Source organism: Myotis daubentonii, chromosome 4, assembly GCF_963259705.1.
Source record: "Myotis daubentonii chromosome 4, mMyoDau2.1, whole genome shotgun sequence".
Taxonomy (NCBI): Eukaryota; Metazoa; Chordata; class Mammalia; order Chiroptera; family Vespertilionidae; genus Myotis; species Myotis daubentonii.
The window spans coordinates 74,225,703-74,247,974 of NC_081843.1; the positions used below are offsets into that span (position 1 = coordinate 74,225,703).

The following is a 22,272-nucleotide window of genomic DNA, read 5'->3' on the forward strand; positions in this document are numbered from 1 at the left end:
ACAGATTTCCAACAAATGGTTAACTGTGATATTTTATGTTAGGAACTCGTTCCATATCTGTTGAATATTTCCAAGCAATTCTGAACAGACATTTTGGGATTCTCTGTTTGTGAATGTATTAATAGACTTAGCATTTTTGAGGTTACCTGAAGACTCTGAGAACACTGAAAGGAACACTTGATTTTTGAATAGACTAATCACTCAATAAATTCTTACTTCTTGCTTCCTCTATTTACTGTGTTAAGAGTTTTAATGACCATTTTTCATTTCTCCAGTTTTGACATCCTTGTGAATTTCGCTTTTAAAAAAGTTAAAGAGCTCTGGCCAGGTAGTTCAGTTGGTTAGAGCGTCATCCTGATACGCCAAGGTTGCAGTTCCATCCCTGGTCAGGACAGACAAGAATCAACCAATGCATGCATAAATAAGTGAAATACAAATCAATCAATCAATCAATCTCTCTCTCTCTCCCTCTCTCCCTCTCCCTCTCCCTCCCCCCTCCCCTTCCCTTTCTCCTCCCCTCTCTCTCCCTCCCTCTCTTTGAAATCAATAAATAAAAAAATAAAAAGTTAACAGAGTAACTGAAAAGGATATAAAGTACTGCCAGGATATTTCCTCATTCACAATATCATATTTCATTCCTTAATTTGCTTCTGGGTTACTTGAGCCTGATGGTGGTTATAAAGTGCCCTCCAGGACACAAGTTGCATTTTCAAGCTGGTGCCCTTGTGAGGGAAAAGGAAGGCATCCTCAGTGCATGTTCTTGGGCTGCACCTCCCCCACTGCCTCTCGGTTTTTCTGGCTCATCAGTGCATTGGACCTTGTGTTGGTGGTCAGTGCTCCCGGTGGCTGTGTTCTAATGCAAGTTGAAGGGTATACTGCTTGGGAACCAGTATTCGAAACATTACATATTTTAATGAGCCATAAAATTGCACAATGTCTTCTTTGTGTTGTTTTATAACCCAACATGTTGTTCGATTTGTTTCTCCAGGTGGCATTTTTCTGAAATTGTTCACTGCGAATTCCTGGCATTCCCGCAGATACACTAGGTAAGTAAATGAAATCAGATGCCCTTATTGTCAGTGATTCTTTGGAAATGCTTTCCAGGTTGGTAGCAACTTACTTGAAAGAGGTGCAGTGTTTCAAACTTCGGGGCCATGAATGGTAAACACTCGGTGTTGTTATTTTATTTTTTGTTTTTTGTTTTTTTGGGGGGGGAGACGGTTAGATTGAAACACCACTTGATGATCATACACGAATGTTGTAAAGGACCCTGTAAAGTTTCAGAGTGGTATTAAATTTAATGCTATAGTTTCCATGCTTCAGTTCTGACATGATCTGTTCTGTTACTATTCATAAAAACCAGTTTCAGGGCTCTTTATAGTGGGCCTAGCTGGCTAAGTTGTCTTTCCTTTTGAGCTTCTCTGTGGACCATTTCACTGTTTGTTATCTTTTCTCTCGGAAAGGTGAAGTAGAGATGGCCAGTTCAGATTACCCCTTTTATGACTGAGTGTCCACTCAGGTAGAGGAATTGCCTAAATAAAAGTTGAAAACAGTTGACTAACAGGTGATTTATGATTAACTCTATGGATCTTAATTTTTAAAGGCCACTTTTGGGAAATATTAGTAACAATAATGGGGGCTAAGCACGCATTCAAGAAAAGCAAGTCTTGTTCAACCTGTAGTGGTCTCATTATGAACTTGAGGATGTAGCTCAGGCCAAGGGAGCCAGCTTGAGGTATGGATTTGGGACCAATTGATACCCTCCTAGGAAGGAGAGTCTGCCATGTGCAGGGGATTTGTAGAGCATCTTCACAGACACCGTGTCATTTGTGGGAAGGTGATTGTTTAAGCTTACAGATTCCGGAGGAGGGAAAATTGGTGTTTTGTCATAAATTGAGCTATTGACTTTTCAAATGTTACCAAATTGTTCTAACAACTGCTTGCATTAGATTAGGAAACTTGGTTCTTTGTGTTTTTTGTTTTGTTTTATGGGAACTGTAAACACTTGTGAGTTATGAAATTATTTGAGCACAGTTCTTTATCATGGGAAAGCCAGGGCTGGTCTGAGACAGGTGGGTATCCTGAGAAGGCTGATCGTTGGCACCGTTACTGATAATCTTTAATCTGCTCCATATGTATTTAGTGGCGGTGGAAGAAACTGATTTTCCATTAATAAAACTATTAATTAAAAATACATATACCTTTTCCTATATGTTGAAAATAAGGATTTATTGCACGTTTTTCTGAACCAGGTGCTCATAAACCTGTCTAAAATTCGGCTAATAACACTCTGTCATGCATGGCTCAGATCCAGAATTTCAGGTGCCCGTCAGCCAGGTGACTTTGGGGTTGGTAGGGAGGCCTGTTTTTTACTCAGTCAGTTCTACGAGCAAAAACAGTCTCAAACAGAAACAGGTCTGTACTGGTGAGGGTGTCCTGGTGAGGGGCGTGTTTATTTCTATTCGGAGGCACTGTCTGCCATCTCGCCCCTTATGTAAGGAGTGGCATGTTCACCTCTGAGTTAAGTGGCTCCATATTTCCGATGTATCCCAATGATGATTTAGTCCCCCATTGTGGCTGTCGCCCTGGATTGCTGCCAGGCTGGCCTGTTTATCCAGCTCTGGGGAACAGCCAATTCCTTGCTGCCGTGCCTTCAGGAACTGCATCATAGTCACCCTTGAAATCCCCATCTCTGAGGATTTAACCAGATAAAACCAGCCTTCTCGGAGTCTTTTTAAATTTTGACCGTGAATTCATCCCAGACAAGTACAATAAAACTTGACCAAGTCAGACAGACACAGGCACGGCCATTCTGAATTTACAGCGTCTGAATTACAGAGAAATCTGACCTTACCTTCTGTTATACACAGTCACTCACATGCTATCAACTGGTGGAAGGTTTCTTGTATTGCGGTTGGGGGAGAGCCTCACTGTCAGGCGGTCCCAGGCTGTAGCCCCGCCTCTGCTGGACTCAGGCCTGGGCCGGGATCCCAGCTGTGGTGCGCATTGGCTGTGTGACCTACAGCAGGTTTCTCTACCTGATGGAACTCCCACCTCTTTACACGTGGACGCCGCTTCCTCCCAAAGTGGTTTGGAAGATTGAACGAGGCAAAGAGGGCAATGTGTGTGGTACACAGTAGACAACAAAGTACTCCCTGTCTGGCTCCCTGATCCTGGGGATCGTGGAAGGAACTGCCCTGCCAGGCACCTGTGCCCTCACTGGGAAAGTGGCAAGGTGACACCTACTCTGTTCTGCCTGCCTACTCTGTGAAAATTGGGAGTAGCCTTTGAAAATCATGAATTTAGGGTGTGTGTTGATATTAGGGAGCTTCTAAATGGGCAGACTTTAAAAAAATGTAATCAGAACTTCCTGGGCTTGAATCCCAGCCTATACCTTATAATTAGGTGTATGATCCTGAACAAGTTACTAACACCCTCTCTGGCTCTCCCCTGTCTCACAGGTTTGCTGTGAGAGTAAATGATAGAATGGGGCATACAGAAGTAGTACCTAGTGAATCTCAATAAATATGGCTTTTCCTTGCATATGGTTTGACTGTTAATAACATCGAGGTTTTTAAATGCCAGTTTTAGGGTATAGAATTCATTCCCACTAGCATCTTGGAAGAAGATAATTGGAGAGGGGAAGCACTTAATAAGAGGGGGTGTAACAGCCTTCCCCCTTTACTGAGGGGAAAGTGAGTCAAATATGTGGTCTCTGGATAGGAAACTGGTAAAAATAGAATAGAAACAAGACAGTGGGTTTTCAAGATTTTTTAAAAAAGCAAATCAAAGTAATTGCATATACTAAAAGCTTAAGGGAATGCAGTTCTGTTCCTACTTTTGTTACTCCTATGTTGACAGCTTGTCTTTTTTCTGGAAAGACGTTCTGCTCGACCTGGGCCTGCCTGACAGAGGAGTATGGGAGATGCTCCCAGCAGGAGTGCTCTCTTTCTATAGAAAGTTGCTCCCCTTGGGAGACCCTAAACTTCCTGAGGGTTGTTCTGAGTCTTTTGTTACATCCTTGGTGCCCAGTACAATGTGTGGCGCTCAGTGAGTATTGGGTGAATGGCTAAAGGATAGGTGATGTTTAGGCTGTAGAGCTGGTTCTATAACATTTCTGTTACTCCTCACCCGAGGATGATTTTTTAGGGGGAGAGAAGAGAGAAGGAAAGACAGAGAGAAACATCAGTGTGAGAGAAACACATCAATTGGTTGCCTACTGCATGAGCCCTGACCAGGGCCTGGGCTGTGGGTAGGAGCCTGCAACCAAGGTATGTGCCCTTGACCAGAATTGAACCCGGGACCTTTTGGTCCGCAGGCCGACTCTCTATCCACTGAGTCTAACTGGCTAGGGCCATTTCTGTAACAGTCTCTGAAGAGACCTCTACTTCAGGTACATTGTAGGTTGCCCAGCATAGTGCCTGACACATGTGCCCAGTAAATGTTGGGCAAATGGAGGAGTGAGTATGAGCTTAAGTATAACTCCCAATTTGTTAAGGAGTTTTGGAAGAATGACCCGTTTATAATTTGGGAAGCCATGAAAATTCTTTTAAGCAGAGAAGTAAAGTTGAACATTAAGAAGGCACCACAAGTGGCATATTGACCAGGAGACCAGGTAGGAAGGTGTCATTGGCAAGAAACAATGAGGGGGGGGGGCAGGTGGGCGGGGCTGCAGCTAACTGCTCAGTCCCGGGGGCAGTGTCCATGGGTTAGCTTTGGACAGGAGCTGGCAGAGGAAGGGTGGGATTGCCATAGACAAGCTTAAAGTACAAGGAATGGATGTTAAGGGAATTCTCGTGTACTGGCTTTTGTTCTTTTGAGAAGTGGAAGAAATCATTTGTCTTGGGGAGAGGAGGTGAAGGCGGCGGGGGGTGGGGAGGTTTAAAGGAGAATGAATACTTCCCTACTTGGAAAGAAACTCTTCTCTGTGCTGATGTGGCCGGAGTCCATCTTCCTGTGAACTCTGGTGCTCTGAGGGATTACTCCACAGGGGATTCCAGTCCTCCGTTCAATGGGATTGGTCCATAGGACGTTCTGGATTTCACATTAGTAACCACAGTTTTGTTTTGATCAAATGCCAAAGTCTATGAAAAAGGCTTTACACAAATCCTGCAGCAGGTGGATTGGAATACCAATTGGCACTCCTCTTGTCATTCCGTCTATACCAAGAAATGCCCTTGATCCTTCCATAGACAGCTTTTTACTTTAATGATCCACTTTTAAATTGCTGTTTGAGAGGGAGATGAACTGACCTCAGCTGACTGAATATGCACTGGGATGGAATGGAGGTGTTTCCCTCATTGTCACTATAAAGTGTACTTATCCTATATAATAAAAGGCTAATATGCAAATCGACCAAATAGCGGAACGACCAGTTACTATGACATGCACTGATCACCAGGGGGCAGATGCTCAATGCAGGAGCTGTCCCCTGTGGTCAGTGTGTTCCCACAGGGGGAGCACCACTAGGCCAGAAGCCGGGCTCACAGCTAGCCAGCGCAGCGGCGGTGGCGGGAGCCTCTCCCGCCTCTGTGGCAGTGCTAAGGATGTCCAACTGCAGGCTTAGGCCTAAGCCATCAGTTGGACATCCCCCAAGGGTTCCTGGATTGCAAAAGGGTGCAGACCAGGCTGAGGAACCCCCTTCCCCCCAAGTGCACAAATTTCGTGTACTGGGCTTCTAGTGCTTTTATATGATGCTTGTTCAGTTAGGTAAGTAGTACTTGTATACAGTTTTATTTTGTATCCCCTTTTACTTCCCCTGCCAAACCATGGCAGTCCTGCTTACCACCAAACAAAGCTCAAAAGTTCCAAGATCCTTCCCCCGCTTTGAAATTTCGTCATGATTTCCTAGCATAAACTGACTTCTTCTGAACTAAATATTGATTTTATCTGCATTCCCTTTTGGATTAATTTAATAACCAAAATAAAGTTTGTGTAATCTTTTCCCTATCTTGTACTCACACGCTGGGGGCAACCACTAGTTACCGGGTGAGGGCCCCATGCGTCCTGTAAAGATGGGATTGGTCCCCCATATCTGTACCTTACATTACCAGCCCAGAACAGCCTATGAGAAACTCTTAAAGCTACTTGGCAAGCTCAGATGGACTTGGAAATGTACCTGATTTTGATCCAAATTATTCTATGCACACAGCCAAGTTGTGTTAGGAAATGGACACTTCCTGTCATTAACTCACAGCTTAGGTCATCTCTTTCAAGTAATGAAGGCAAATAGGACTGAAAATCCACTTTAGACATCTAGTGTGACTAATCTGAAAGAGCTGGTTTCTTTCTTGTTTCCTCACCACCACATTTCTCTCTTCTTGCTTCATTTTCAAACTGTATACCTGACTCAGTTGCAGTTCAGTTCATTCCCTCTACCTCCCTTATATTCATGCAGTGGCTATGGATTGGAAAGACAGTCACCCTGGTGGTCAGCTGCTTTCTTGGACTCTGTCTCATTATTCAAGGTCATGGTAACTAGTTTATTGGCCATTTACAACCACATCAGGTACAGTTAAGTCTGTTCTAGAAATTGCCAGGCATTTTGCTAAGAGGGTAGTTGCAGAGAAAGCCACTGGGGCAAACCCCTAGGAGTTACAGTTTTCTTTAGCTGCTGTATTTTCTCTTTCATGCTTGCAGTATTGATATCTGCACATCTCAAAGCAAAGATGGTTTTTCACCTGCCCCCAGGTGTACATTCCTTTCTTCACATAGTTGAGCGCTTAGTCTGTATACAATTTCATGTTCAGTTATTTTTTTGTTTTGTTTAATATGGCATGAAATTTCCCCATATCGTTAAAAGTTTCTTGTTAAAAAAAAGCATTTTGATGGTTGGATATTCTATCTTATGGTACATATTTAAATCATTTTAACCTTCTATTTTTGACAACTAAGTTGTTTTCTGATTTATTTTAAACCATTAAATATAAACTTTGAATATCCTTTTACAGACATCTGTTCAGTTTTTAAAATACTGTATATCTAGGCAAGTTGGCCTCCCATTGGCAGTCTATGAGTTTTGTTTTATCCCACCCTAAGGATCATCGGATCCTTAAATCTTTGACAATTTGGGAAGTGAGAATGGCATCTCATTTTAATTCTTACTGTTTTTGTTACTAATGAAATTGAATGCTTTTCATAAGTAGAATAGCCATTTATATTTTCTCCTTTGTGATCGTGTCCTCCTTTTCAGGTGAGATTGTCATTTATGACAACTGATTTATGATCTCACCCTGTATCCTGCCCTAGTACTTCTGTTTCCCCTTTGCCTGTCCAGGGCAGACATGATATAACTCCTGTTGACAGAATACTAATAATAAACACAATATGCTGGCTCATAATAAAGTGTTCACTGACCCATGAAGTGAATCTTACCTGTTTCTCTTCTAATGTTTCTTGTCACACTGCTTGGCTGACTTTTCTTGCCTGCCTCTTAGTCGTTGTTTCCTTGACCCTCTTCTCCTTTAGCTCCTTGCCTTCTCCAAGTTATCTAGTCCACTCCGGGACTCCAGCTGCCACCCACAGCCCAGACCTCCCCAGACCAAACTCTCCCCCAGGCTGCAGACCCACATAGCCAACTGCCCAGTGGTGGTCGTCCCCTGGTGTCCCACTGGCACTTCTAATGCAGTGTGCTCCAAAATGAACCCGTTCCTCCTCCTGGATAGAATTATTCTTTATTAGCTAGCTTTTCAACTTCACCTCCCAGAGAACTCGGGCAAGGAATACAAATATTTTCATAAGATTCTTTCAGGGAGTAGAATTAATATTTTTGAGAATGAAAATATGGTGAATTGTCTCCCAAGGATTGAAAGACTTTATTAAGATTGCGAAATATCCTTCCCCGGGGATACGTTTCTTCAGGGGTTATGGGAAATATGGTGCTGGGAAGAATAAAGGGAAATTTAAGACCATGGAAGTTGGAAACAGCCAATGAAATTCAATCCGTTTTTAGAACACACATGACACACTAACTCCCAGAGATTTCAGACAGCTCAGTTTGCTTCCTGAGCCTTTCAGGCTCATTATGACTATGACACGGAAAGGTTCTTCCGCATGAATATGCTGTGACCGTGTTTTATTTACTGTGTATGTTTACTGCACCTGAATATAGGCGTCCCCATGGGTCTGCCTTCCCTTATCAGTGTCAAGTGGTTTTACTGTTGGTACTTTTCCTAGACTGGGTTTCCCCCAAAACAGATTCTATGATAAGGATCTAAGCACAAGTAGTTATTAGGGAGTAATCCTGGCAAGCATTGAGGGAATAGGGATTGGGATATGGAGAGAAGAGAACCAGTGAAGGGATGTGTTTGAACGGGTTGCTCAGTCCCTGGTGAATTCCAGGAAACGGCCTTCAGAATCATCCCCTCTGAGGAGCTGACAAGCTGGGTATGTCTCCTCCAACTCACATCTGCCACTGACTGACATCTGCTCTTGAGGCCAGCCCTGAAGGTGTGCTCCTGCAGGTAGAGGGTCTGCAGGCGGAGGGCCTGGGTGCTTGCTGCATGTACTGGAGTGGGAGCTGAGGGGACACTGGTAGGCACTGGCTGTGCCTGCTGAGTGCACTGCTCTACGTTTTTAACAAGTTCACTTTAGAGGCAGCTCAGAGGGTCAGATACAAAGCATGTGCAGTTTGTTAGCAGTGTGTACTTAAATTACATCAGTACCTGCTAGAAGTCAGAGTGAATTTAAAAGCTATTGAGAATTTGATACTCCTGATCCTGACCCTGATACTGGGAAGGGAAGATATAGGGAGAGTCTCTGAGAGGCGTCTTGATGTTGTTTCTCGTGCCTTGGTAACAAACACCGATAGGCCATTAGAGTAACAAATGGGACAACTGGATTGTTAGGCTCCTTATAGTTGAGGTTTCCTCACTGCTAACCAGCCTATGGAATTATAACTCGGCCTATAAGGAAATTACGAGATTTTTTCCATACACTCAGATCTGGAAGAAAACAAAAATCTGAGGGAAATCTGTGGCCAGCCAAGTCTGAACAGAGCCACCTTCATTAGTTTGAGAAATTCCTGGGGAAAGAAAGAAGGTAGAATCCAGTGCTGTTCGTGGACTTTCTCCGCTATATGCATTTTGATGTTCCCTTTTGTTATACTCACACAACAGTCTTGATGACATATCTTAACATGGAAAAGGTGTCCTACCGTCCTGTTGACTGTGCTGTTAGTGTCCTTTAGGGGATGAGGGGATAAGATCTCGAAGCTATCAGGTACGTAATCATTGAGACCTATTGTGTGAGGCTGGCAACAAAGAATAGGATTTTATGGGAACAAAGAAAGGAACAATTATGCCATTTGGGGAAGGCATCCAGAACTGAGACATGTGACTTGGGCTTTAAGAATGACTAGTTTTCACTAAGGGATGAAGGAGGAGAAAGGAAGTCCAGGCAGAGAGGAGGGTTGGCAAAGGTAAGGGCCTGAAAGTGCAGAGCCAGGTCAGGAGGCCATGAGTAGTTTGGTGTGACTGAAATACCATTGTAGTGAGGTTGTAAGGCCGGTGGGAGAAGTCCGCTTGTGGAAGTCGTGAGGGCCTTGCCCCTGCTGTCACCGTCTCTCCCACATTAATGTCAAAAGGTGGAAGAAATGGCAGCTGGGAGGGGGCTCTGGGGACCATGAACCTTCTGACCATCTTGAAGAAGATGAAGCAGAAAGAGTGGGAGCTTCGATTGCTCATGCTCAGCCTGGACAACGCTGGCAAAACAACCATCTTCAAGAAGTTCAGCGGGGAAGACATCGACAACACCTCCCAGACACTGGGCTTCAGCATCAAGACCCTGGAGCACTGGGGATTCAAGAACATCTGGGATGTTGTGCAGGAGTCCCTGTGGTCCTACTGGCAGAAAGAGCTACTCTGAGAGCAGTAGTTCTTGTCTGGGTGGTGGGCAGCACCGACTGCCGGCGCATGTAGAACTGCTAGCAGGAGCCCCTGGCTGGAGGCATCCTCATCTTGGCTAACAGGCAGGACCGGCCCGGAGCACTGTTTCTAATGCCACTCATGAGGCCCTGGAGCTGGACTCTGTCTGCAGGCACTACTGGCGCATCCAGGGCTGCGGCACCGGCACCAGAGATAACCTGCTGCCCAGCATCGACTGGCTCCTGGATGACCTTTCCCGCCTCATCTTCATGGCTGACTGCCACGCCAGGTGCCCCTACCTTGCAGTCTGCTCCCCTACCCACCCACCCAGGCACTCAACAAGCACCAACCGTGGTGGGTGGGAATCAGCCAGCCCAACGAACACTTCCTGTCTCCCTTTATGACCTGCTGCTGCCCACTGCTGCTCTATGACCAGCCCCGTTCCCATGGCAGGTGGGCTGTCACCCTGGCTGCTGACCCAGCCAGCCCACCTGCAGGGCTGGGGCTGGGCGGGGGCTGCCTCTGCTGCTATCAGGGCTGGGCCTCACCCTTTGCTCGGCTGTGAGAATAAACTGTTCCTTGTCCAGAAAAAAAAAAAAAAAAAGTGGATACCATTTCTATTGGCTCATGTTCAAGTTCCCACCAAACATCCTGCCATTGTAGAAACAACGTAGGTGCAGGATGATAAATGGAGCTTGTAGAACCTGTGTGGTACACTCATGATTCTTTCTGCCTTAGGAGTTTCCACTTCCTCTTTTATCACCCAGGGACTGTTTTTCTGTCATGGAATTCCCCATTCCTCTGCAGATACACTTTTATCCCATCCTTTGAAACTGCATTCAGGCTTCCAAGGAGATGTTTCCCTGATGACTTCATGGCATAAGATGAAGACTTAAAAGTATTTGACACCAAATAAAGAAATGCTGGGCTATCTTGATTCTAATGTAGTAAATTGACCCCTGATTTGCTGTGTATCTTTGGGAGAATCTCTGCCCTTGAATAAAATGAGTGTAAGAACAATCAATTGTGAGAACCAGTCCCAGCAACCAGATCCATAGATGCTTTTGTCTACCCCTTGTCAGTCACTCTCCCCAGTACAAGAGCAAATAGAAAACGTACATGGCTTGTTTTTTGTTTTGTGTGTAGCATCCAGTGTTGCAGCATGCCTTCGCTGTGCACTGGTGCTCTTCTCCACGTGCAGGGGCTGAGACGGGGGTCTCATCCTTGAATTGGAGGAGACGCTTTTGCTGTTCCTGTCTTGTGAGTGCTCTTGTCATAACTGCCCTAAACGCTGACTTGACTCTGCCCATCCCACGTGAATCTTCACTCTCCACTGGGACCATTATGCTCCCACCAGAGCATTAGATCATCCCCCCCCCCCCCCATATCATAGCTATTGAGAGCTTTCGATGGAGAACCTGGTTTTGAGGATGGGTGAGCTTTTTCTTTCTGATTCAGCAGAAAATTGTGTGGGAGGGTACAGATTGGTGGCCAAATAGGCAGGTTAAGAAATCGTGGTTCTTTAATGGTTTGTCAGCCCCTTGCAGAAGGATAGCTTTTGGCCTCCTGTTCTGCTATTGGTTATGTTACTTACACTGAATTTTAAACTTGGGAAATTTAGTCAGAGTGAATCTTAACATGTATTCTGTATGTCACTCTGGGGAGATGCTGACATGTGGTAGATTTACAAAGGCCACACATCCACTTGGCTCTTCCCATCCAGAGCTGGAGCTGTGCTTTCCTGCCCTTGGAGTCTGGGTAGGCCTTCTGACTTGCTTGGAGTGATAGATGCAGCACAAGTGAGTGCCAGAGCCTTGACCCCAAGAGGTCTGTCAGCGTCTGCCTCGCCCTGTTGGAACTCCCTGAGGCTCTCATCCGCAAGAGGAGGAGCGCTGTGGTGGCCCCTCGCCAGGCAGTGTCAATCGCCAGGCATGTGAATGAAACCTTCGCCAGCTGACTAAATTTTGAGGAGCTTTGTTACACAACAATAGTTAACGGATATAGTAACTTAAGCAGTCGCACCCAACGAAAACTCTGAAATAAGAAAAAAAAAATGGGTGCTTAATCAGATACTTTCCATGAGGCTCTTCTGGCTTACAACGAAATTTCTGGACAGGAATTTCCCAGAAACCTGAGGCAAGTGAACAGTTAACATAATGTGTTTGGCACGTGATGAACAGCATCAGAAAATGGCACCTAATTGCAGCCTGAGGGGTCGGGTGAGGGTCGTGCCAGTGCTGCCTCAGGAGCCGGTGGAGAAGCTGTCCCTCCCACCTGCGCTCAGCGACATCGTGCTGAGGGCTGGCTGGCGACAGCTGTCTGAAGGTGACCAGTGTCACTGAGGCTTCATTCTTTCAGCGTATTGATTAGATTGAAGCAGACACAGCTTCGGGTGTGGCCCACCTGCTCCACTCGCCGGCCCGCTGTGGGATGTGAGACTTGCCCGTGTTCCCATCGTAGGGTAGCTTTAATTATTACTGCTTCCTAAGAGCAAATCTGATGAGCAGATGTTGAAAGGGACACATTTTCAGCAGCCCCCTGGTGAGGGGCTTCGGGCCGTGCCCCTTGCTGAGCCCTGATTGCTGAGTGCCTGGGCCTGGCAGCACCATGTCCAGGGACACTACACCCTCCGTCTTCTCAGCACCCCAAGTCCAGGTGGGGCTGTTCACATGCTGGGACTGACTTCGGGCTCCTCTGCCGCAGCTGGGAGGCCTCAGCCATGTCCATAGCTACACCCAGGCCTTAAAATGCTCAGACCGGAAGATCCTCACGGTCATGCTTCGGCTGGACTGGCCACTGTGATCTGGGAAGAAGCAGAAGGCTCCAGAAATCATGGGAGTTGGAGCTGGACAAGACCCACTTGGTCGTGAAGCCTCCCCTTCATCATGGCCAATCGCTCCCCTGGGAAACTCTGGAGCGCTGCGTAAAGTCTGTTTCCAAATGACTCAGGCTGGGAGCCTTCCAGCCGGTCCCCTGGGAGGCGAAACGGCTTTTTCTGGGGAGGGAACTGTGTTCCTCACGATTGGTTGGGATCTTTGGTTGGTTGGCTCCAGCCCCATCACTCCTGGCTGGTCTCCCTCAGACCACCCTGAACAAGCCCCCCTCTGCCTCTCGCCTTCCCACAGTTACGTCGATGTCATGCTTCCGCTGAGCAGCAATTAAACAGGGAGGAGGGGCCTGCTTCCTTGTCTGGGGCTTTCTGCAGAGATGACTTTGCCCAGCTGCTCCAGTGTTCTGATCCCCCGGTCCGGATTTCTCTCTAACTTTTTGTCCCTGGAACATTTCATATGTGTGGAAACTGCTGGTGCTTCATAAGCACTGTAAGGAGTGTGTATTTCACCAGAGGAACGGCATTTTCATGGATAATTATTTGAAAAATTCTTTTGAGTCTTTGCCTTGAGCTTGGTTTGTATGGCATGGCCTAATGGGTGCAGAGAACTGTAAGTGGAGCATGGCTTCTCCAGAAGCCAGTAATAATGATATCATGCATCCTGCACACTGGTGGGCACAGCCATGTAAACACTGTGGTCCCGGGGCATTTTGCGGGGGGAGTTGCTGTAACTCAGTGTTCAGTCAGTAAACAAAGAAAATCAGGGTCTGGGTATCTGCACCGACCACAGTCACGCTAGGAACGCCAGTGAGCAAGGGATCGTGGTTTGTGGGCCTGACTCTTGTTCCTGATGAAACTAGGAGATGAAAGGCAGGAGCTCACCAATGAGACTCAAGTTCAGGCCCTGTGGCCAGATCCAGATTGGGAGAGCCATTTAGGTCAGTGTTTTCTGAGCATGCTCCACAGAATGCTACAGTTCCTAGGGGCATTTTAGGGGCTGCCTGGCGTGGTGGGATCAAGGTGGCCCTTGTCAACCCTTTGTTTTATAGTCGGCACAGCTCCGCTTTTATCTGTTTCATATGCAGAACTGGAGTTGCTTGTCAGATCCTGTTTGATAGTGTTCCATGCTCAGAAAGAAAGTTTGCAAACCGCAGGTTCAGCGGACTGACTTCTAGTAAAAACAAACACAGAGAGAAGCCTCCTTAGCCAAGCAACTAACGATTACATTTCTAGGATCCACATAGATCAATCCACAGGCATTTGGAAGCAGCAAAAAGCAAAGAGCTAAACAAATAGATGTTTCGGTGTGACTGCTCTGTCATCAGGAAACTCTTAGTCAGTATAAACGGAACATGCAGACAGGGACCTCTGAGTGGCAAGGTGAACAAGAGGCCAATTCTGGTCGTTGATGCAGGTGACTCTGCCAGACTGTGCTGTTTGCGGCAGCACCAGCAAGTCCTGGAGTTGAGGTTACTGAGAATCACGTGATAAAGGCGACCGTTTATTGAGAGCTTTTCGTTTGCTGAGCACTATGCCTCAGGTGCATGGTCCATGCTAGGAAATGCAGGTTCTGTTATTATTCCCATCTCACACATTAGGAAACTGAGGCTCAGAGATTGAGTAATTTGCCCAAGGACGCACAGCTAATACAGTGATGGAGCTGGAGATAGGTCATTTGGTCCTATTCTGGTTAAATGTTCTGTATTGATGTTCTCTGTTAATCCCTTTTAATTTTGTCTCTGTGTGGGTATTCTCTCCCCCTACCCTCAGCCCCCACCCCCAATGGTTTTGGTAAATGGACTACCTAAAGATACCTAGTTTGAGAAAATGTCTTATTATAGTTACAACTTAATGGTCATTCCACTCAAAGATTGCTCCATATAAAGTTGGAATTTAGTATTACATGTAAATGATCTCATTGATAGAAAAAAGAATGTAGAGAAAAGGAGGTGATAGGCTAACCTCAGCAGTGTGTACTAATGCTACAGGCATGTGCAGCTCTGGGAGTATGTCTGTGCCTGGATTTAGTGGCTCCCGAGTCGAGTCGTATTGGTGCAGTGGAAAACAGAAGTCTTGAAGTCCATTGCTCAGGCACATGAGAATAACCTTTGCACAGGTTTTAAGTTTTTAAATGTTGAGTGTTCTTAGATTCTGCCTTAGCTTCTCCAACTCATCCTCTGTATAATGGCCTTACTTAGCAAAGGCTGGGTAAGGAGGGGTCTCTCTTGAGGGTCTGCTCTTGACTTGGTTCATGCCCCTTCAGATGCACGTGAACCTAGTCCTATTCTTGTCAGTCACCGGAAGTTTCTGCTGAAACTTCTCTCTGCTATGTTGTTGACTCATATGGAGCCAAGTAGATCTGCTAAAGAGTGAATTGAGCAGGCGTTTGGTTTTGTTTTTATAGGTGCATTTGGAAAAGCTGGAACTGTTTGAGAAACTATTTCACAGCACATCCAGGTGGCTCGAATGATCTGCCTCCATGCATCACACCCATTTTAAACAAGACTAAAGCTGGTCGTACGTTTCTCTTCTGGCGCGAGTGAGGCCCTCAGGGAGAAACATGAACTTATGTGGGTGCTTAGGAAGCACTGAGTAATAATTCTTTCAAGCCAGGAGGGCCCCATTTGCCCAGCTGAAATTTATGAACACTGCCCCAGTGGCTTATAAAAGTTCATTTTCTTTCCCAGGTGCCCAGCTCACTTCCTGAAAGTAACCATTTCATTGAAGGACCTGACTGTGCTAGGTCTTTACAGAGACGCGCCTGGAAAAGCCCATTCTTGATAATTCAGCAGATGATGATGCCATTGCTGAGATAGAGCCTCAGATGTGGCCGCCCAGGGAGGCCTGTGTTGGTGAAAGGGAACATGGAGGAAACGTTGCTCAGTTGCAGATACTCATCCGATCTGAGGTGGCAGATAGCTAAGACTGTACAGGTCATAGTAGAGATGGTTGTGCAGAAACACCTCATGGTTTGGACCCAACTGGCTGGAAGCGTGTGTGATTGGCCTTAGAGTGACAGGCGGCTTGTCAGTGGTTTCCAAAACATCTGTCTCAGAGAGGGCGGTTGAAATTCCTACAGGGGAGTGTTTCCATTCATTGTCCATGAGAAGCAAGATCGAGTGGGAGTAAGTGAGACAGATCAAGAGGAAATGAGTCTGCTCTCCACTTGGGATTACAATGCAGATGAATTCCATATTTTGGTTAGGGAATGTTTTCTTTTAGAAAAGAAAGAAAAGTTTAGATTCTGACCCAGTTATTGAAAAGCAGACCAAGACGCAGCTCAGTGCCTGCCAAAGCAGTTTCTTCCGTTGGTTGTATTTTTGTTTTTGTGTTTTGTTGTGTGTGTGTGCATGTGCGTGTGTGTGTGTGCATGTGCGTATGCACATCCGTGCGCACAAGAAAACGGCTCAAGACTCACTGGCATGCTTTTCTGCCCTTGGCCTGGCTTTCACGCCAAGGTGGCCTGACCTTGCCAGAACAAGCAGCTTTAAAACTGCCGCAGTCAGCAAGGCTGTGGATCCTCACCACATCTGCACATCGGCAACTTGAGGATGCAGACCAATAATACATATTAATCCTATCGACTAAAATCACAACTGATGTTTTCCTGGCTAAGTTTTTCTTGTAAAAATGGTGGGCCTATAAGGAAGCAACGCTCGATTTTGATTTAGAGATTATATATGCCCACCTCATCCCCTCCTGCATCAGGAATGGACCAGGCCGGTTTGCCCTTCGCACATTGTGTTTAAAATGTGCTCCCTCTGATGATTCCCAGCCAAAGATCTGAGCTGTTTTACCTTCTGAGGTGTCACGTAGCAGGGAGGTACTGGCCACCTGCTCTGTGCAGGTTATGACAGCAAGTAGAGGAGACACAGTTCCTGCTCTCGTGGGGTTTACTGTCTGCAGCAGCCTGGGTGCTCAGAGAGCTGGGAGGCTCTCCATCGGCAACTCAAGCATCTCTTTCTCATGCCTACCCTGGCACTGCGGGCTGGTCAGTGACTTTGATCAGCCACCCTCGGCTCCCCATCCTGGTCCTAGGTAGGTCAGCCATGCTTAGGTTCCAGCCCTTCACAACAGCCCAGAGGGAGTGCTTGCAGCCTGCCCCTCCCACCTGCCTGGCCACTGGAAGTGGGTCTGCAGCCAGCATTTGGCTTCATCTGCTGCTTCCATTTCTAATTTCCTTATATTCAGGAAAATGCACAAAATGATTTTATGCCAATATCACATGCCCAAATGCTTTCCTGAATATAAGGAATTAGAAATGGAAGCAGCAGATGGAGCAGCAGGTCCTCTCAGGCAGGCTCCTGCCACGCCTCCCAAGTCACCTTCTCTGCCTCCAGTTTGCGTGTAACGGTGGCTTTATGTCTTGCCCTGGCCCCCTGATATTTTGTCCTTGCTGTCACTGTGCACAGATCTCCCTGTCTCCTGCAGTCCTTGGCTGGGTACCTGAAGGCGACTTGACTGGCTGAGGAAAGACTCTTCAGCCCCACCGTGGCCTCCCTGGGCTACTGTGCTTCTGGGGCCTGTGCAGCAACCGGGGCTCCTCGCCTTCTCCCGCTGCACCCAGGAGGCCAGGCCCCCAGTCTAGGATTGTATCTCAGGGACAGGGCTGAGGGCATGACTGTCCTGCCATGCTCTGCCCTCTCAGAAGGGCAGCAGAGAAAGTGGAAAACCCAGAGAGCTCAGCAGGAAGGATGGGAAACCGCCATCCAGTGCTGCCCAGGACACACACTCCCTCCCGTGGACAGGGCAGAGCTCTGGGAGGTGCCCATCGGCACTTTCGGAGCAGATACCGAGCGCGCATCCCGGTGGGGATGTGACAGTGTGATGGGCGAGGCGGAGCCCGAGGAGTGTGGGGACTGTCTAGTAAGGGGGAATGACGTGCTCTTCAGGCCTGTGCTGTGGGAAGTGCTGCGCGCTGAAGGGCACAGGTAAAGGCGCGGTCCTCAGAGGGGAGTAGCCTAGAGGGAAAGGCTTCCATGGACGAGGTGGCGTCCGCACTCGACCCTGGAGGACAGGTGGAGGTGAGAAGGAGTGAGGAGGCACCTGCACTGAGGTGAGCACGTGCAGGAGGTCCACTTGGCTGGAGCTCCGAGAGCAGCAGGACAGGCTCAGCGTGTCCGCTGCCTCCCAAACACTGGCCGCAGCAGGGAGGAGCCAGCAGGCGATTCCTGGAAGTCCCCGGAAACCATTCGCAAACGCCTTTGCTAGTAGATTCCGGTGGGACTAGGACAAGGGCTTGGCAGCGCTGTAAAAATGGGTGTTTGGTCATCCTCCTGCCTGGGCCACAGCACATTTCCCATTCCAACAGAGCGCGCCTCCCCCGGGACCCCGCTGGAGAGCGCGCGCCCTGGGTAACAGGAGGCCCCTGGGAGACTGTTAGCTTCCCCCCCCCCCCCCATGGCGAATCAGAGCCCTCACACCACGCTGCAGAGTATTTCCCGAGGGTGTGAAGGTAGCTGGACAAAAACCTTGACTTCAGTGTTTTTTGTGGGTTTTTTTTTCTAAAAGACAACTACAAAGGTCACAGAGCTATTAAGTTTCTGCAATTTAAGGGTTCTAGAATTACAAATGGCTTCCCTCTTAAAGCGGACCCTCGTCATAACTCAAACTCAAAGCATTCTAATGTTATTTCTACTACAGAAATATATTTTTTACATGGAGATGCTTTTTATTTTCTTTAGTTTAACAGCCTCAACGGTTCTGGTTTCTGCCGCCTGTAGGCGAGGTGGGCGCAGCTGACAGCTGCCCTCGCTAAGCAGGTAGGCAGGCACTCGCTGCAGCCTTAATGATCACCATTTTCCTGCCATGCACGTCTGAACTGAAAGTTCTCTTTTGTGTGGGTTCTGTAGCACAGTATTACTCTATGGGTTTCTTTTTTACTGCCCCCCTTTGGAGTGTTGCTGGATCCCCAGCCACCGGAAGGCCGGGATCTGTTTCAGTAACTGATTTATCAGGTGCTGGGCCCGTCACACACTGCACTGCAAGAGTTTATGAAAGGGACCCTGCCTCCCTCCCTGAGGACTCTGTGACTGGCTCGGCCACGAGCCCGCCACCGAGTGTGACAGGCCGTGGCTGCCTTTACGTTTTCCACACGGCAGTAAATGTGAAGTGGCTTCTACAAGCCACAGCACATGTGAAATACGAGCACTGTAACCGCCGCGGCGGCCCCAGGCCTCGCGGCTGCTGTGCTCCGGCTGCCTTGGGCGTGGGCAGGAGGCCTCAGGAGTGGGCGAGAGACGTAAAGAAAGTGCTCCCAAGGCCTTTGGGCCTCCGGTCAGTTCAGATTTTATCAATAAGTGCTTGGAGGATGCTGTCCCCACGTTCTCCCCCGCCCTCCAGTTCCCCAGATGTTTCACCTCTCCCACCTTCACTACTCGCCAGCTGCGAGGTCCGGCTAGACTCCTTTCCAGGCAGCTGATTTAGAGTCGGTGCTGAGAGCAGCACCGTGCAGGTCTGGAGCAGGGGGGGTGATGGATGGTGGGGAGGTGGTGGTGGGGAGGTGGGGCAGCCACTCACTGGTGATGTATCAAGCAGTTAATCAAGAGACCCGCTTCCTCTAGTGGGAGGTAAGGGATTTTCTGTGCTTTGTTCCTACTGCTAATATTCATTACCGTTTCCCTCTTGGAGACCTCAGGCTCTGCTCTAAACCTTCCATGATTCCCTCTGGCAATGCCAGAGGCCAGCATTGTTCCCTCACCAAAGACACAGGAGATCACAGACCTGGGGGTTTCCTTGTTGCTAAAGGCCAAGGTTGTGGGAGGGCAGTTCTGTGTCCCCATAACAAGGCAGTGCTGCTGGCAGGGCCTGTGTTTTATTCAGACAAGCAGGTGGTTCCAGATCAGCCCCAGAGAGCCCTTCAAGGGGAGCACTGTCTGACTCTCAGGCAGGAGGACCTATTGCCCAGCTCTGCTATTAAAATAGTGAACTTCGTAGCTGCTGTCATGTGCCATTTAGAAGTCGAAGCTGGTTATGGAGGGGCAGAGGCGACAGGATGCTTGAATCCACGCCACAGAACACAGGTGCCAGGAATGATCCCAAACACCTCCACTTCCTCCCCATCTCAGGGAGACTACACATGGCAGGCGTGGTCCTCCTCCCGCCGGCCCTCCTCCCCACCAGTTCCCTCCCGTGACCCTTCCGCTTTCCAAAGACTGAGACTGTGAGGCCAGCATGGTTCCCACCAAGGACAGCTGAGGCCAAGCGCTATGGCCTGTTACAATCAGTGGCTGATCATTTGGAACTGAAAGGAGGAACTCGAATGGAAACCATTATTTTGGGAAAGACGCATCATGTTTCTCCCATCAGTTTCGCAGCGTTGGCAGATAAAAGGCTGCAGCACAGAGATCGTCACCAATCCCTCTTTAAGGAAACAAACAGGACAGTGACCCAGTTCTGTCCCTTTTCATTTACTGTCCCGGGTATGGTTCAGACATTACCAAAGAGAACTGGAACAGTTCCATTTCATAGTTTAGTCAGCATGAAACATGTCTCTTAGCACACAAGGGAATGCATATCGATGGGTATGGCGTGTATTATGTTTGTTACATTGCTTAACACTTTGATGGTACAACATCAATGCAAAAAAAAGATTGTTTTGACTGAGATAAGGAAACGGGGGTGTGTGTGCACACACGTGTGCGCGTACTTTTTAAAACACTTGTGTTGGCCACACACCGTGCTAATCACCTTTAGAGGCCACTGAGAGCTGTCCTGCAGAGCTGTGGGCCTCTGTGATACATTGTGAGAGCATTAATGCTGACCTGTGTGGTCCTCACCAAGAGCAGTGTGAGATCAGAGAAGAGAGATTAGTGTGGCTTAGAATGGAATTTAAAAATATATCTTATCAACTTCAAAGGGAGGCCTATGGAAATGCTAATAACTTTTTTTAAAAGCAAAACATTTGGCTGGTTTGTGTAGAAGTGGGGGAGGGGGGAGCAGGGTTTATGGAAAATGCCCAGCATATGGTCTTAGGTCTGCTCCCACCACTCCACATCCTTGGATCCTGATGTGGGCAGCCAGTCCAGAGACCAGTCCGCATGGACTGTCATGCATGACTCCCTATCCCAGGGGACAGTGCAGAGGGCCTGGAAGCTCTCAGTTTCTCTGGGAAGTGGGGTAGTCAGAGGTGATGGGAAAGTCAATCATTAAGGAATTTTTTGAGCACCAACTGTGTATAATAATAGCAATAACCACCTTTACTGAGTGCGTACGTATGGTAGGTCTTTGCTAAGCACTTCACAAACAGTCTTTTGTTTCCCACAGTAGCTCTGGAGTGCTGGGTTTAGTGCTTCCCACAATTTCACAGACAGGGAAACAGACTGTGCGGGGGACGGGGGGTGGGGGTGCGGTGAGCGGCTTGCCTAGGGTCATCACATGGCTATTGAGAGGCAGGGCCCTTAAGGATTGTGGTTCCTGGTGTGTGCTTCACGCTGGGAACTAGACAATAGAAAAGATCTAGGGGGGGGGGGCGCATGGGGCGGGGTATGTGCAGATCTCAGGCAACCTGTGGGTCTCCAACAGGACAGGAACTAGATGACAAGGCAGCTCACACTGCAGGTGCTCCTCTCCCCAGCACAGGCATCAGGTGGGGAAGAGAGACTGTGCCAGTGCAGGTGGGACTCACCTTCAGAAGTAGAGAAAAGAGTTGGATGTGACGGGGATGGTGTCATCGGTGATGGTTCTTGTTGGTTTTGGAAATAACTATGGCCTATGGTATAGTCACACATTCAGGTTCACAGCCAGAACGAGTGAAAATGGTCTGCTGTAAAGCAATAGGGAGGAGTAGAGACTGGGGTAAATTGGAGACTCTAGAGAGCAGCAGCTACTTAGCTCTAATCACCTATTATCATTTGGAAATGTAGGCCCATTATTTACAGGAATACTGATTCCCCCCCCCCCCCAAGAAAAGCCACAAATTGGGTCATCTTTAGTCTATAAGCTTCCAGATTGAGACCTCAGGAGATGTTGGAATAGAAATGGGGATGTAGCGTTGAGAAACCAGTAAAATAGACCGGGGGTAGACAGTCCATTTCACTTTGGTGCGGCTTGCACCAGCACTTCTCAGACTTCGGTGTGCAAACTTCAGTGAAGGGGAGTGGGGGGCTCGTATTCAAATGTCCGTGCTGATCCAGGAGCCATGGGATGGGCTTTGAGATTCTGCAGGATTGGGCTCTGTGGAGAAGGACCCTAAGGCAGCATCTAGATTTGGTTAGGAAAAGCACTGTGATAAATTAGTGCCATCTACTGTAAGCAAAAAAAAAGGGAAATGGCCAGACATATTTGCCCTCCCTGTAGCACACCAAGATAATAAGGTAAATTCTGTTGTTTATGGTCATTCCCAGTGTCCCCCTAAAAAGTCAGAATTTGAGAACACAGATAGGTCAGAAGTTTCTGAATTTTACACCCTTCCTTCTTAGGCACAGTCCTGCATATAAGGAAAAAAAACTTGGATTCATTTATCATCTGGGAAATTGGGGTTAGACTATTAAGTTTTCAACTTGGGTGGGATAAAGAGAGAGTTAACTGATTGGCTCTCCCTTCTTTCTGCTGTGTTCTGAGGATGCAGAAATATGTCTT

At 47.6% G+C, this 22,272-nt stretch overlaps 1 protein-coding gene and 1 pseudogene across 1 annotated transcript in view; both read left to right on the forward strand.

The window, feature by feature from the left end:
• Window positions 1-22,272, forward strand: part of LHFPL2 (LHFPL tetraspan subfamily member 2) — a 131,968-nt gene that overhangs the window by 51,951 nt on the left and 57,745 nt on the right. Inside the window, exon 2 of the mRNA XM_059694252.1 lies at window positions 989-1,046. The gene's annotated coding sequence lies outside the window, so the exon portion shown is untranslated. The remainder of the gene's footprint in view (window positions 1-988; window positions 1,047-22,272) is intronic.
• Window positions 986-11,191, forward strand: LOC132233495 (ADP-ribosylation factor-like protein 2; annotated as a pseudogene).